Below are 15,517 nucleotides of genomic sequence, written 5' to 3' on the forward strand. Positions count from 1 at the left end.
TTTTAAAAAGTTGGATAAATGGGAAGACACCGAGTAACTCTTAGTTACACAAAAAACGGGGCTATATTTCAGAACTAAAAACCAAAAATAAACTAATAAGCCTGTGCAAATTCTGCTACTATATATGTACAAAGTTTTTTAAAAACCTAGAAATATTCCCACAATTTGTTTTGAAAAAATACTGTAGTTTTATATGAAATATAGTGACAAAAAAGTGACAAAAAACTCATGGCCAGGCATATGTAAATTCTCACTAAATAATGCTGTATTTTTATTTCATATATTTTGATATAAACTGTGAGTTAGGAGACTATTCTTGATTATAATTTTTACTAAGACTATAAATACAGTCAGTGGAAAAAAATTGGTTCCCACTTACATTTTTTTTTTAAATATCGATTTAAGTTGAAATGATAGGACATTTTTTGAGTGGTAACTCACTGTTGCTCACTGACTACGTTTTCTATACATCATATATTTAGGCATTTCGCATGTTATAGTAATAATTATCATACACTTTATAATTTTGTTATCCATATTACTTTCAGCCGACAAGATTTTGAAACTAGAGGCTCTAAAGAGCCTGTGTCGCTCACCTTGGTGTATGTGAATATTAAATAAAGGACACATGACTAAGGAAGCAGATGGATTCATGACAAAATTGTGTTTTGGTGTTGGTGATGTGTTTGTAGATCTGACTTTACTAAACATTCTTGCTGCTTACAACTATCTTTATCTATAATGAACTTGGTCCAGTAGTTTCAGTGGAAAATGTTAGTGAAAATTTACACTTTTGTGAAAATTGTTAAAAATTGACTATAAAGGACAATAACTCCTTAGGGTGTCAATTGACCATTTTGGTCATGTTGACTTTTTTAAGGTCTTACTTTGCTGTACATTATTGCTGTTTACAGTTTATCTAACTATAACAATATTCAAAATAATAACAAACTAGAGGCTCTCAAGAGCCTAATTATGTCGCTCACCTTGGTCTATGTGCATATTAAACAATGGACACAGATAAATTCATGACAAAATTGTGTTTTGGTGATCATAATGTGTTTGTAGATCTTACTTTACTGGGTATTCTTTTTGCTACAATTATCTCTACCTATAACGAACTTGTCCAAGTAATTACAGTGGAAACTATAAATATTTACAAAAATTTACAAAAATTTATGAAAATTGTTAAAAAATGACTATAAAGGGCAATAATTCCTAAAGGGGTAACCTAACAATTTTGTTCATGTTGACTTATTTGTAGATCTTACTTTGCTGAACAGTATTGCTGTTTACAGTTTATCTCTATCTATAATATTCAAGATAATAACCAAAACTGCAAAATTTTCTAAAAATTACTAATTCTGGGGCAGCAACTAAACAGCAGGTTGTCTGTTTTGTCTGAAAATTTCAGGGCAGATAGACCTGATAAACAATTTATCCCCTGTCAGATTTGCTCTAAATTCCACAACCCGTTGTTTGGTTGCTGCCCCTGAATTGGTAATTTTAAGGAAATTTTGCTGCTTTTGGTTATTATCTTGAATATTATTATAGATAGAGATAAACTGTAAACAGTAATAATGTTCAGCAAAGATTTACAAATAAGTGCTTAATAAAATTGATGTCTAATGATACAAGTAAATTACGAACTTACAGAGAATTCAAATGTGTATATGGTGTTGAGAATTATTTGCTTAAAAATATGCCTGGTAAATACAGGAGGGCTATGTCTAAATTTCGGTGTGGTGTTGCACCTATAAACCGAATAGAAACAGGAAGATACGAGAGTTTATGTTTAGAAAAAAGGTTGTGTTTTAATTGTAATGATATTGAAAATGAAAAACATGTTTTATTGAAATGTCCAATATATGCAGATTTACGTGATAGCTTTTTTAATTGTGCTTGTCACTTTAATAATAGTTTTATTAGTATGCTTGATGATGAAAAACTTATATTTATGTTTAATAATGATGATATGCAATTTTATACTACCAAAATCTGCCATGATATATTATTAAAAAGAAAAAGTGTTTTATATGTTTAATGATTGTATATACATTATTTTTACATGTTTTATGTCAATATGTTTTAATCAGGTTTCTAATTACTCTTTTTTGAGTGTTTAAGGTATTAAGCTGAAATTAACCTTTTATATAGGTCGATGTAACACATAAGTTTAATACGTGTTTATATATCTCTCGTAACTCTTTTTAGAGTGGCTTATGTATACGCTGTTGTTTATATATTTATAAGTTTTAGATGTATGTACATAAGGTGAGACTTTAATAAAGTATTTGTCTTGTCTACAATTGATCAAGCGTCTAAATGAAGGGTAATAAAGTATTTTGCCATGGGATAGAGTAAATGGTAAATTACCTTGTATAAACCAATCAAAATCCGGCATTTTGGCATAAAGTATAATAATGTAAATAGTCTTAGTCTACGTATACCGGTCTGTAAATGATGTCTTCTTATGGAAGAAGAACAATTATACCCATAAATATTTTCAAGGATTTACCGCATTTCATTAACATATCATGTAACTAAAGTCACTGTAACTAGCGCGTTGAAATTTGGATAAAACATTTTGATTAGACAGTTCAAGGATTTCTTTTTATTTCGTGAAGTTTAAATGGTTAATTATCACTGCACATTGTGTATGTTAATGTCTTTTTAACATTTTTTTTTTTATTAATTTTAACTTCTCTGCATCCCAGTGTAAAGGACTTGCCGCTATTCATTAACTATTATATATCTACTGTATGTCCCCTTGGAAGCTTCTGTATCTTTTGTTGACAAATGAAATTTTCTGGAGGTAATAACCTCAGTCAATGCAAACAATTTTTAATTAAAGAAATAATTTTGAAAAACAGAATTTCTTTCAGGTCAAATAGTCTTCATACATGTGTTAATGACCGATATGATGATCTAACACATTTGTTAGTGACCGGTTAGTTGAACAAACAAATCTGTTTATGACTTTTTTAATCTAACGCATAAATATATATGACTGGTTTGCTGATTAAACATATGTATTTATCACTGGTTTGCTGATCTAACATATGTTTTTATCACTAGTTTGCTAATCTAACATAGGTGTTTATGAATGGTTTGCTGAACTAACACATGTGTTTATGACTGATTTGTTGATATAATATATGTTTTTATGACTGATTTGCTGATATTATATAAGTATTTATAAATGATTTTCTGATCTTACATATGTTTTTTTACTAATTTAACACATGTGTTTATGACTGGTTTGGTAATATAACATAATGCTATGTGTTAATATTGGTTTGCTGACCTAACACATGTGTACATGACTGATTTGTTGATCTAATACATGTACATAATTTTATGACTGGTTTGCTGATCCAACACATGTTTTATGGCTGTTTTGCTAATCTAACATATGTGTTTATAGATATGAGAAGATGTGATATGAGTGCCAATGAGAAATTTTCCATCCAAGTCACAATTTACAAAAGTAAACCATTAGAGGTCAAAGTGCGGTCTTCAACACAAAGCCTTGGCTCACACCGAATAACAAGCTATAAAGGTGTCCACAAATTACTAATGTAAAACCATTTAATCGGGAAAACCAGCGGTTTAATCTATATATAAAGCAGAAACGAGAAACACGTATAAATAAACTCGTCATAGATACCAGGAATAAATTTTGTATTTACGCCAGACGCGCGTTTCGTCTACAAAAGAATCATCAGTGACGAGTTAAAAAGGCCAAATAAAGTACGAAGTTGAAGAGCATTGAGGACCAAACCACATCAACAAATGGCTGCTTTGCTGATAAATGTATATCATATGTTACATGTATGTGTTAATGATTGGTTTGGTGATATAACACATGTGTATATAACTGGTTTGCTGATCTTATACATATGTTTATGTAGATCTGGTATTTATTTTTATGACTAGTTTGCTGATATTAAACATGTATTTATAACTGGTTTTCTGATCTAACACATGTTTTATGACTGGTTTGTAGATCTGGTATTTATTTTTATGACTAGTTTGCTGATATTAAATATGTATTTATAACTGGTTTTCTGATCTAACACATGTTTATGACTGGTTTTCTTTTTAACACATGTTGTTATGACTGGTTTGCTGATATAACATACATATTTATTACTCGTTTACTCACCTAACACATGTGTTCCTGACTGGTTTGCTGAACTAACACACGTGTTCATGACTGGTTTTGTCATCAAACAAATGTGTTTATGACTGGTTTGATATGTGTTAATGATTGGTTTGGTGATCTAAAACATGTGGTTATGACTGGTTTGCTGATCTAACACATGTGTTTATGACTGGTTTACTTAGCTAACACATGTGTTTTTGACTGGGTTGCTGATTTAATACAAGTGTTTTTGTTTGGTTTCCTCATCAAACACTTGTGTTTAAGACTGATTTGCTTATCTAATACATGTTTTTATGACTGGTTTGTCGATCTAACACATGTGTTAATGATTGGTCTGTCGATCTTACACATGTGTTTATGATTGGTCTGTAGATCTAACACATGTGTATATGATTGGTCTGTAGATCTAACACATGTGTATATGATTGGTCTGTCGATCTAACACATGTGTATATGATTGGTCTGTCGATCTTACACATGTGTTTATGGTTGGTCTGTCGATCTAACACATGTGTATATGATTGGTCTGTCGATCTAACACATGTGTTAATGATTGGTCTGTCGATCTTACACATGTGTTTATGATTGGTCTGTAGATCTAACACATGTGTATATGATTGGTCTGTCGATCTAACACATGTGCATATGATTGGTCTGTCGATCTTACACATGTGTTTATGATTGGTCTGTAGATCTAACACATGTGTATATGATTAGTCTGTCGATCTAACACATGTGTTTATGATTGGTCTGTCGATCTTACACATGTGTTTATGATTGGTCTGTCGATCTAACACATGTGTATATGATTGGTCTGTCGATCTAACACATGTGTATATGATTGGTCTGTCGATCTTACACATGTGTTTATGATTGGTCTGTAGATCTAACACATGTGTATATGATTGGTCTGTCGATCTAACACATGTGTATATGATTGGTCTGTCGATCTAACACATGTGTTTATGATTGGTCTGTAGATCTAACACATGTGTATATGATTGGTCTGTCGATCTAACACATGTGTTTATGATTGGTCTGTAGATCTAACACATGTGTATATGATTGGTCTGTTGATCTTACACATATGTTTATGATTGGTCTGTAGATCTAACACATGTGTTTATGATTGGTCTGTCGATCTAACACATGTGTATATGATTGGTCTGTAGATCTAACACATGTGCATATGATTGGTCTGTCGATCTTACGCATTGGTATACGGCTGTTTTGTTTATCTATCACAATACTCCAATACAATTTCGTATGATTTTTATGAGTGCCTCAAGGTAGAGAAGTGAATACGTATTTAGTCACCCTCTTTAAATTAAGTCATCATTATTATTATTATTATTAAAATAATCCCTGAAATACAAGTTTAGTTCATTTATATGCTTCGGAGTTCAGTATGACGCTAATTTTCATCGAACTAGTACACATTTTGTTTATGGGACAGCTGAAAACGCCAACGGGTGCGGGATTCTCTCGCCTGTGTTAGGGACCCATTGGTAGCTTGGGCTTTTTTCTGCTCTTTGGTCGTGTTTATGTCTCTTTGACACATTCCTCATTTCTATTCTCAATTTGATCCTGAGAATTTGATTCTTATGATACATTACATTACCGAGTTAATTCAAATTAAAACAGACGGGAAGACATTAAATCTGTATATGTGTGTACAATGAAATTTATAAAGATGTCTCAATTACATATAAAGAACAGGAACAGTCAGTTGTCTTTTCACTTTTGGTCTTCTGGAGTCTTAATTTACAATGAAATTGGGAAAATAATTATAATTATAATTAATATGCCTCTGTGCTTTTTTCCTTGCTTTTTAAGCCTACATTTATATGAGCATATATTTCCATTCATTTAATAAAGAGTCTAGATTATCCTCCCACCCTAATGGAGGTAACAGTAATGTTAAGTCAACAATGAAACAATTTGCTCAACAGCCTAAATGCGTCATATTACTAAAACGCGCAATCGTCGCATACCTTAATAAAATATGGATTTGAATTTTTATCACGTAAATTAAGGATCAGTAACGCCTTATTTGATTGTAGAATCACTGTATAGGACGTAAAACAATTATTTCTAATTACGTTATTTGAACATGAATGTACAAGTATACTTAACAACTTTCCTATCTTCTAATGTGTCGCTCTGCACACATGCGTAGAACAGAGGTGTATGTTTACCGACTACTTAATTATATTGTCTCCGTACTTTTGCTGTGATATAAAGTAAGCCGACATAAAATAATTTTCTGTGACACGTTTTATTTTCCTGTTATTAGCGATTGATCTCTAAAGGCTGATAGACAAACCTCACAGGTAAGTCACTATTATTTTCTCTTCAAACTTCTACCAATAGTTTTCAATATTCTTTTTCTTTTAAATTTGAATAAAAAATATTTGAAATATTTAAATTATGGAATTAAAAAAAATTAATAAATAAAACAAGTTCTACAAGTTTCATTAGTTTGTAGCTATATATCTATTTTGTTATTTCAGTAATTTTCAGGAAACGGAATAACAAAATTCATAACATCGTCTTTCTAATTTTTTTTTTTATTTGTACATTGATTTCAATCCTTTGTATGTTCTTTTATTAAAAATCAGAAACACTTTAGTCGTGTTCAGATTCAAATCTTTGCTTTGCTAAATCAAAAACACTGTTAGAGTTGTTTATCACGACTTTATATCTCGAGTCTTTATTTTTCATGTTTAAGTGTACTTTTTCTTTCTATATGTCCTAATTGAAAGAGCAAATACGAGCAATGAATTGCTCGATGAGTAGCAATTCTGCCTGAGTGATCAAATTGATCCAAACTCTGTAAAGAATTATATTTCTTTCTTTTTACAAATAGAAAAAGATGTTAGATTTGTGCAATTAATCATCATATGTTGTTTATGATTTGTGCTTATTACTATCTGATATCATCAGATATAAGTTCATCCCACAGGTTCTGCCTACAATGATATATGTCCCGGTGAGTAAATGATTGACTTCCCTCTTTAATGATGAAGCACGCATTTCTTATATTTCGCACGTGTGGTTCTTGTAAATAATTTTAATCTGCCGCAATCATTAAGACGCGTTTGAAAATATCGTGTTGTAATCTAAGGTAAAAGACGTTTAACGACACAGCAACCAAAACAATAATGAGACAGCATCCCAGTCAATGTAAAGAACACTGAAATGTTCAGCCTTCAATTATAAACAATCGTTCATATTGTACTAATAACCTTACTTTACTCCAATTCTATAGTTTTAGATTGATTTGATAGAGTAGAACAGGGGTTCGTACATAAACAATTAAAATTGTAAATCGTTAAAAACTACAAATGAAAAATTCTACGGTCCTTGCTAAGGACATGTGCTCTAATATCTCGCAATCTTTAATTAGAATAATAAAAAGGTAGCAGATACCATGCGGTAACCAAACATTATAATCAAGTATGACAAACAACAAAGCTCATAGATAAAGACAAAAGTCCAGGAAAACAAGCTATTCCTATTCCGCTAGAGGAGTGTTATACGACAAGGAAAAATCTGGTGATTCACATTTGTGATAAAACATTAACAAAAACAGATCATGGGATTGTGGAAAAGACAACAGAAACACATCTATGATCATCGGAGCACAAATATTTCTTCATGGTCAGCTTGAGTATCTTTACTCTCACTAATATATAAACTCGTTCAGTTGAACAGAAAATTGTTCAAGCCTAGACAAAGATATACATGTTTAAAATTTTTGTCGTCTTAATTGTGTTAAAGTATCCCTTTCTCATTTAAGATCATCAACATCTCTGTTTATCTATACAGGGGAAAACACACAATAATATTTTTAGATAACAAACCTTGGATTCTAGTGTTTTCAAGAGACTTCCACTTGATTCAAATATTTATCTGTAGTACGATAGTACTTTGGTCTATTATTAGCAAGACGAATAGTACTTCTTGTTGTAGTACTATCAAATTAGATAAAAATAAAAAAATCTCATTAAAGGTTTGGTTTATTGTGTCCGAAAGGCCAGGTACTCAGCCTCTCTGTATCTAAAGATTTAGAAAATCTTATCTCTGAGTAATTTGCACTTCATAGTATATGAAACAGGTTTACGTGAATACACTTTATACATTTGTATTGAAAAAAAGAATACTTATACACAGATACAAGAAACAAGACAATCATTTAAATAATGATTTTTTATATAATTGTTATAAATGTCTTGCAATCATTTTGTTTCACAATAGTGGTTGTCACTATCCTTAATGATTTATAATTATTCATTAAAAGAATTCCATGTACACATCAAACATTTGGTTGTCTCGTTTGAAATTCTTTTACGCATTGATTAGACTTGGGTATATCTTTCAAATTGTTAACAACGCTCAATAGCAATATTAGATCTCGTATCAACATAACGGACGTTGCCTCCTTACATCCTTCGCTTGTTGTGCTGATTTCTCATTGATGTTTTTATCACAGATCCTTCGCTTGTGAAGAAACTCTTTGGAGATACCAAGAACCTGTACATAATGCAAGAATTCCTCCCTTTCTCTTCCTGGATGAAAAATGTTTATAGTATACTAAAAATATTTAAGTGTTTAAACCTGGAAAAACCTTTCGTGTGTCTTCCTTATAAAACTTGTTCAATACAATTTGTACATGTAAATAAATAAGTTATTTGTCTAGTAGTTAACTAAAAGTATCTATAAAGCTTTTCGATATCCAACACACGACGTGTCAATAATGATACAAATGGCAAAATTCGGTCAAGTCAAAGGGACACATTGGCCTTTTTTAAATCTTGCTAGAGCTAAAGTCGGAATTAGAAGAAAACAAATCCAATGATCAATTTGTGAAAACGATTTTTACTGTAAGTGTAGTAGTTATTGTTTTAAATGGCTTTAGGATATCGTATTTCTACAGATGAAACTGTATTTAATCTCGGTATATGGGAAGGTTAAACAATTGTCTTGTATTAAATTTACAGCTGTATGAGAAAGTTCACTAGACCAAGGTTTTTGCACATCATGTGACATGATTAGAACATCATATTTAAGCAAATTTTCAAAATTTTGAAGTTGTCAGGCTTTTTTGTCAATGGTCATCAGATGGTTTTGACGTCAATTAACTAGATGTCATATCGTAATTGTCAGTTAATTCAATCAGCATGTACTCATATATCCGGCATGTGTTCAACTTTTAATCTTGGTATTTACATTTTACACAAACTATATTAATGAAAGCATGACAAATACATTTGTTTTTTATTGAGTTTCTGTTATGTTGTCTCATTGACGTAAACACTATATTTTGTTTATTCATAATAATATAAAGTATGTTACGCAAGGTTAAAACATAAAGTGTGTTCCTGAAACAAAGTTGAACGCGGAAGCAAAGCCTTCCTTGGTAGCTTAACATCCGGGTTAGATTCATGAAGAGCAAGTAGGATAATATTTATTTAAGAATTGAATGCTTCTTTTTGTAACTTCATTGGGGTGTAAAAGCGTTGACCGAAGTACATTTTGTATGAAGCGCGGAAGGGCTTCATTTTAAAAATGTACGCACGGTCAACGCTTTTACAACCCTATAAAGTTACAAAAAGAAGCATATTCAATACTTATAATTACATTTTTTAGCTATGATCATGAAAACACGAATTTTATATATTTTATTATTTAATTCACCTGTGCCTTTATTGTTGGAGGACGTGTTATCATGAGTGAAAAGTTGTATTGAGCAATGTAACTGCTTACGGAATAACACGTGTTGTGCAGTTAGCCAATCAGAATAAAATATTATAATGAAACATGCATCTAATGTAATTATAAAAGCATGAAAATTAAATTTGTGCTATTATTGAGTTCTGTAATGTTAATTGTTTTATTGACGTAAATACAAAATGTTGTTAATTCATACTATAAAGCATGTAACGCAAGGTTAAAGCGTTTAGTTGTTTCTGAAAATAAGTTGAAACAACAAAAAACTTCCTTGTTGTTAGATTCAGATAGAGCAAGTTCACTATTTCTATGTAATGATAATACAAATGGTTTTTACGTGGTGTCAAGGTGATTGTAATATCATACAACGCAATTAGCACTGATCCTAAGTGGTGCTAGACTGCAAAATAAACGGATTCAACTTATAAGACTAACACAGTTAAACACGTTACTTTTTTTGACAAATGATCTCCAGATTTTAGATTTAGCACTAAGATATAAAAAAAAAAAAAGATATGGTATGATTGCCAATGAGAAGACTCTCCACAAGAGACCAAAACGACGCAAAAATTAACAACAATAGGTCACCGTACGGCCTTCAACAATGAGCAAAGCCCATACTGCATATAGTCAGCTAAAAATACCCCGAAATGACAATGTAAAACAATTCAAACGAGAAAACTAACGGCCTTATTTATAAAAAAAAAAATGAACGAAAAACAAATATGTAACACATTAGCAAACGACAACCACTGAATTACAGGCTCTTGACTTGGGACAGGCACTTACTTTAAATAATGTGGCGGGGTTAAAGAGTTCACCATGTACCAATGTACGTACTATTTTGGTTTCGATTAATACAATCACAGTAATAAAGGAAGTCTTTCGCAATCATGGATAGTAAAATAGCCGAACAGGTCTAGAAGCTCCAGAAAGTTAGCGTTTTTCTGTGCAGGAATACAATTCAGTTACTAGTATTAGATTTTTAATTTTCATTTAAAAGAACAAGTTCATGTGAACTAGATAGCTTCTTCTTCTTCTTCTTGGTATCGCTTTGACAGGGTAAGCACAAGTTTCCTCCACACTTCTCTTTTGTTTGATTTTCTTTCCGCTGTGCTTCAGGTATATCCTCCTTCTGTTATTTCATTTTCTATTGTGTGCCTCCGAGTGTTTTTTGAACTAGATGTTTGTGAGTTTAAACATTTTATTTTTTCTGATGAAATACATGTTAGTTAGTGAAAAATTCGGGGACAATGCAAAACTGCTTTTAAATTAATACTTTACGAGAACATATTTGAATACGACTTACAATTCTTTCACAGAATGTTTAGTTGTAAGTCATAGAAAAAACCCAGTTGTCAATTTATGCCTCATTGAAAAATCCTTAAACGCGTCAAGTATGTACTTATAATGAATGACCACAACACTTAAGCAATTACGTATACACATGAATAAAAGTAGATGTGGGTTAACAATTCAAAGAAGTAAACAAAAATAAAATGCATCTTCATTGTTTTAAAGAGAGGCAGAAATTACAGAACGGACAATCGATAAAAGACTGACGATGATATCAAAAATTCAAAAATGTCTTCAGAAACTTTCATTGTGTTGATGTAACATGAATGGATACTTTAATAGTGTCACTTGTTGTCATAAATGTTTTAAAGGTTTAATAAAACTTCCTGTCGAAATCCACTATTTGGGTACATAAGCCTAAAACTCCAACCATGTGAAGACTCCAATAAATGTTCATTCCAGACTGAAATTGGAAATATGTAAAATTGTATTAACATAATTATAGTAATTTTTATTTATATTTAAGAAGTGTAGCCAAAATCCGTGTGTTTTGGTTTCTTTTTTCACTAACAGTTTCAAATTCAAAAATTTATTGAAATTTGCCCTAGGTACAATCATAAACCTTATTTCTTTCAAAGGTTGGGGAGGGGGAGAGAGAATACGATTACATTTAATTCGAAAATTGATGCCACCTTGGAGAATATATACTAGCGAGAGAAAGAGAGAGAGAGAGAGTTGCTAAGACTAAAAACAAAAAAACAACTATTATTATAAACAAACCCCTTTCTTCCTAAAGAATCTACAATATTCAGAATTGACCATCATTTGCTTTCACTATGTCATTGGAACTTTGGTTGACGGTTGTCGTATTGGCAATAGTGTCACGTCTTCTTATTTCACATACATGTACGTGCTAAACAAAATACAGAAAGCAATACACTTTGCCATTAAGAAATTCTGAAATCCTATTTAAGAAAGGCCCTGAACACTAAATAACAACGATTATGTGACTAACAGAGAGATAAAAAAAATCACTTCAATCATTTAACTTTCAACATTGAACAGTCACAAATCAACTCTGCTATTTTTTAATGGTACAAATAATTGTTGTGCACTGCCTTATTCTTAAAGGTACTTAAATGTTTTATGTTCAAGATCTGATTAGCCAAATGAATGGTTTGATCCTTTTTATGTTATATATTTTATTTATTGTAACCTTTGGGATGGCTTAAGAGACTTGGTAGCAACAGGGTAAATGAAGGTGTTTCCGGTAAAATGCTGTCAGATAAAATATGTGTAGATCTTCATCTATATCATGTGGGCATGCCGCTGTTTATTTCACATGTTAGCAAACATAAAATGTTCTATAGTATATAGTTTCAAGCAATCGATGAGCATGAGTTTTAAAAGCCTTACTTGTCTGATTAGTGGGATCAAATGTGGCAAAATTGGTATAAAGTTGACAATACATTTATGTATAAAAAAAAAATGCATCGAAGGATAGTATATCGATTTGTTACTGTAACTTATAAATGATATCTTTACTTCTAAAATATTGTTTTGGTATATCATTCCCTTCTTAGTATTAGCTAGTAGTAGATACTTTAAACTCGCCAAAATCAATGTAATTGCAGTTTTGAGCCATATGACCGCACATTTAATCGTGTTTTGAAAATTACATTACAGCGAAAATAGCAATCGTATATGTCTTGCTAATAAATTCATAATATTTAAAATTGTCAACAGCTAGGATTAACTCAATTATTGATACACTTATTATAGTGAAAGCATTCGTATTTTGACTTTCTTTCTTTATCACTTGTTAGTACATAATTTTGAGATTTCTTTACACTGGACCAATTCGCTCTTTTAAAATTTCATGAATCCCAGCTTCTGGGGAACTTTAGTTAGATTCCATGATTAGAACAATAAGCAAAGTTAACAGGTTAAACATGCAATTATAATCTATCATCGGTTTGATTTGTAGTCGGGTTAATGTTTTAAAATTTATACGTTTGCATCAATCATTTTGAAATCATGTATTCATATTTACTTATGATAACGACCTAACTGTACAAATGTGTCTTAGAACTAACCTTCATTAGATAAGCTCGAATTCTTATTATCACCGATATTTTAATGCTTGAACTTTATTGAAGCGCTTGTTTTCGAGGATGAAAATATCGGGGAAATGCGGAAATCTTAAGAGCTGGTTTTAATTTTCGATTAAATTTTAAAAATCAAGCTGGCCAAAATGTAGTAGAGATATCAATAATTTTAAATATTTTCTCACAAGGGTAAATAAGATGCATTTTTTTCTGCAACAAAAAAGAAAAAAAGAAAAGAAAAAGGTTTCAACCCCCTCATCTCACCCAGTTGCTAAAATTAGTGGGTTTGAAGTTCATTCAAACACACTTCAAACCTCAGGGAATATTTTAACATAATTAGTGACTTTCAAAAACAGAATTTGAAAAATGAGAAAATAGGGGTGCCAAAAACAGGTCTTATCGTACCTTGTCCTTTACGGCATGGCTACAAATAAGTTACACACTATACAGAAAGTGTTCAAAACGTTAGCAGCTACTTCTATTTTTGCCAATACAGCATAAAACATATAATCATTATTTTAGACAAAAATAATGCTATGTAGAAATATTATATAATGACAAAAAAAATTAAATTCAATGTTTACTGACAAGTTGCAAATACACTTGCATACTAGATCTAACTAGACAAACAATTGAAATAAAGAATGTAAGGTCACGATAAAAACTAATTTCTTCTTTATTACTTTAGTTTTATGTTGTATTGTTTGCACTGGTTGTAATTACATAAGCTGCATTAGTGAGGCTTTTAAACAAATTGAATGCATTCAGTAAGTTCTTGTTGAAGAATATCTCGGTCAAAATTTTTATTTACTACGACCTGGTTACCATCGTATGAATGAACACGTTACAATTCAAACGTAACTTAATATGTATTGCTATATACAGTTTTAAACATGTATGAGAGCCTTTATTCTTATTCTTATCTCTTAGTATTGCACAAAGTCATACAATCTTCTGAATGTGTACGGGTTTATTTTTTTTTCGGGGAAATATAACTGAAATATTTATTTATTTTGTGTTTCGTACTTACTTTCAATATGTGCAAGTACTCTTATATCGGGACTTTTTGTCAGTTGCTTTCTGTGCTTCGTGTCAATCTGATGATATAAAAACAAGAAGATGTGATTTGGTTGTCAATGAGACAATTCTCCACAAGAGATATAATGACTACAGAAATTAACAGCTATAGGTCACTGTACGGCCCACAACAATGAGCAAAGCACATACTGCATGGTCAGCTTTGTCCAGCTTCGTTCAACTGTTTTTAAAGCAATCAATTTTTTTTTACAAATAAATAAAAAATGTTGTCATAGTTGTCTCATTTGCATTAAAAGAAAATATCTTCTTTTTTAACACTAATCTTAATGTTGATTTTAAACTATAATAATTAGCAAGAAATTAAGCATATTGTTGTCTTCTTTCTGCAGGACTTTTGTACTGCCGTTAACGTCTTTGCATCACGTCACAAAAATGTTATTTCGCCGGATCTTACGGTGCTATTCCCCATTCATACAATAATATTAAAAAATAACAATCAAACAAGGAAGTATCACTCATTATATGGTAACTATACTGAAAACACGCGAGAAATACTAACAAATGATTTCCGGAACAGTTTTAAATGTGGAGGTTACACAAGTTGTAACACGCACCATCTTTCTATGCACCAGCTGAACCTGGTTTTGTACAGAGCTAATTCAGCAAAAAAAAATCACGTTTAAAATTGATTTCCCCTTGACATAAGTTTATCATGCAAACGAGGTGGTTTTGATCCAAAAGCATAAGTTTTAACGCTAAATTATGCGTCTGTTGTACGTAAATGAAATCAGACACGAAAAAAACGGACCAACTCGGAACATTATGGTAATAATCTATTTTTTTTTTTATAGTAAAACACAACTAAAACTTTAAGCAAACTTATAGTATCTGGTAATTAAATAACGGACTCTCTTCGTATAATCTGATTTCACATTCGGTCAAATTTTAAGGTTAGAGAACTTACATTTACCGATGGTTTATGAATAAGTTGACTCAAGTGACCAAGTTGATAGACATGAGACATTACATCTTGAAAATTGAATCGTGTCTCATCAAAGATATATGACTGACAACGATGATTGTGACTAGTAGAGTATGAACTGCTGACCCTTCCGGGAAACCTGGCTTGACTTCTGTTTTTGGTGGGCTTCGTATTGCTTGATCTGTAGTTTAT

The 15,517-nt window shown here is 31.2% G+C and overlaps 1 protein-coding gene across 1 annotated transcript in view; it reads left to right on the forward strand.

Moving 5' to 3' along the window:
- The first annotated feature begins 6,189 nt into the window (after positions 1 to 6,189).
- LOC139481176 (uncharacterized) overlaps positions 6,190 to 15,517 on the forward strand; it is a 37,459-nt gene continuing 28,131 nt past the window's right edge. The window contains exon 1 of the mRNA XM_071264332.1: positions 6,190 to 6,501. The gene's annotated coding sequence lies outside the window, so the exon portion shown is untranslated. The remainder of the gene's footprint in view (positions 6,502 to 15,517) is intronic.

Source organism: Mytilus edulis, chromosome 7, assembly GCF_963676685.1.
Source record: "Mytilus edulis chromosome 7, xbMytEdul2.2, whole genome shotgun sequence".
Taxonomy (NCBI): Eukaryota; Metazoa; Mollusca; class Bivalvia; order Mytilida; family Mytilidae; genus Mytilus; species Mytilus edulis.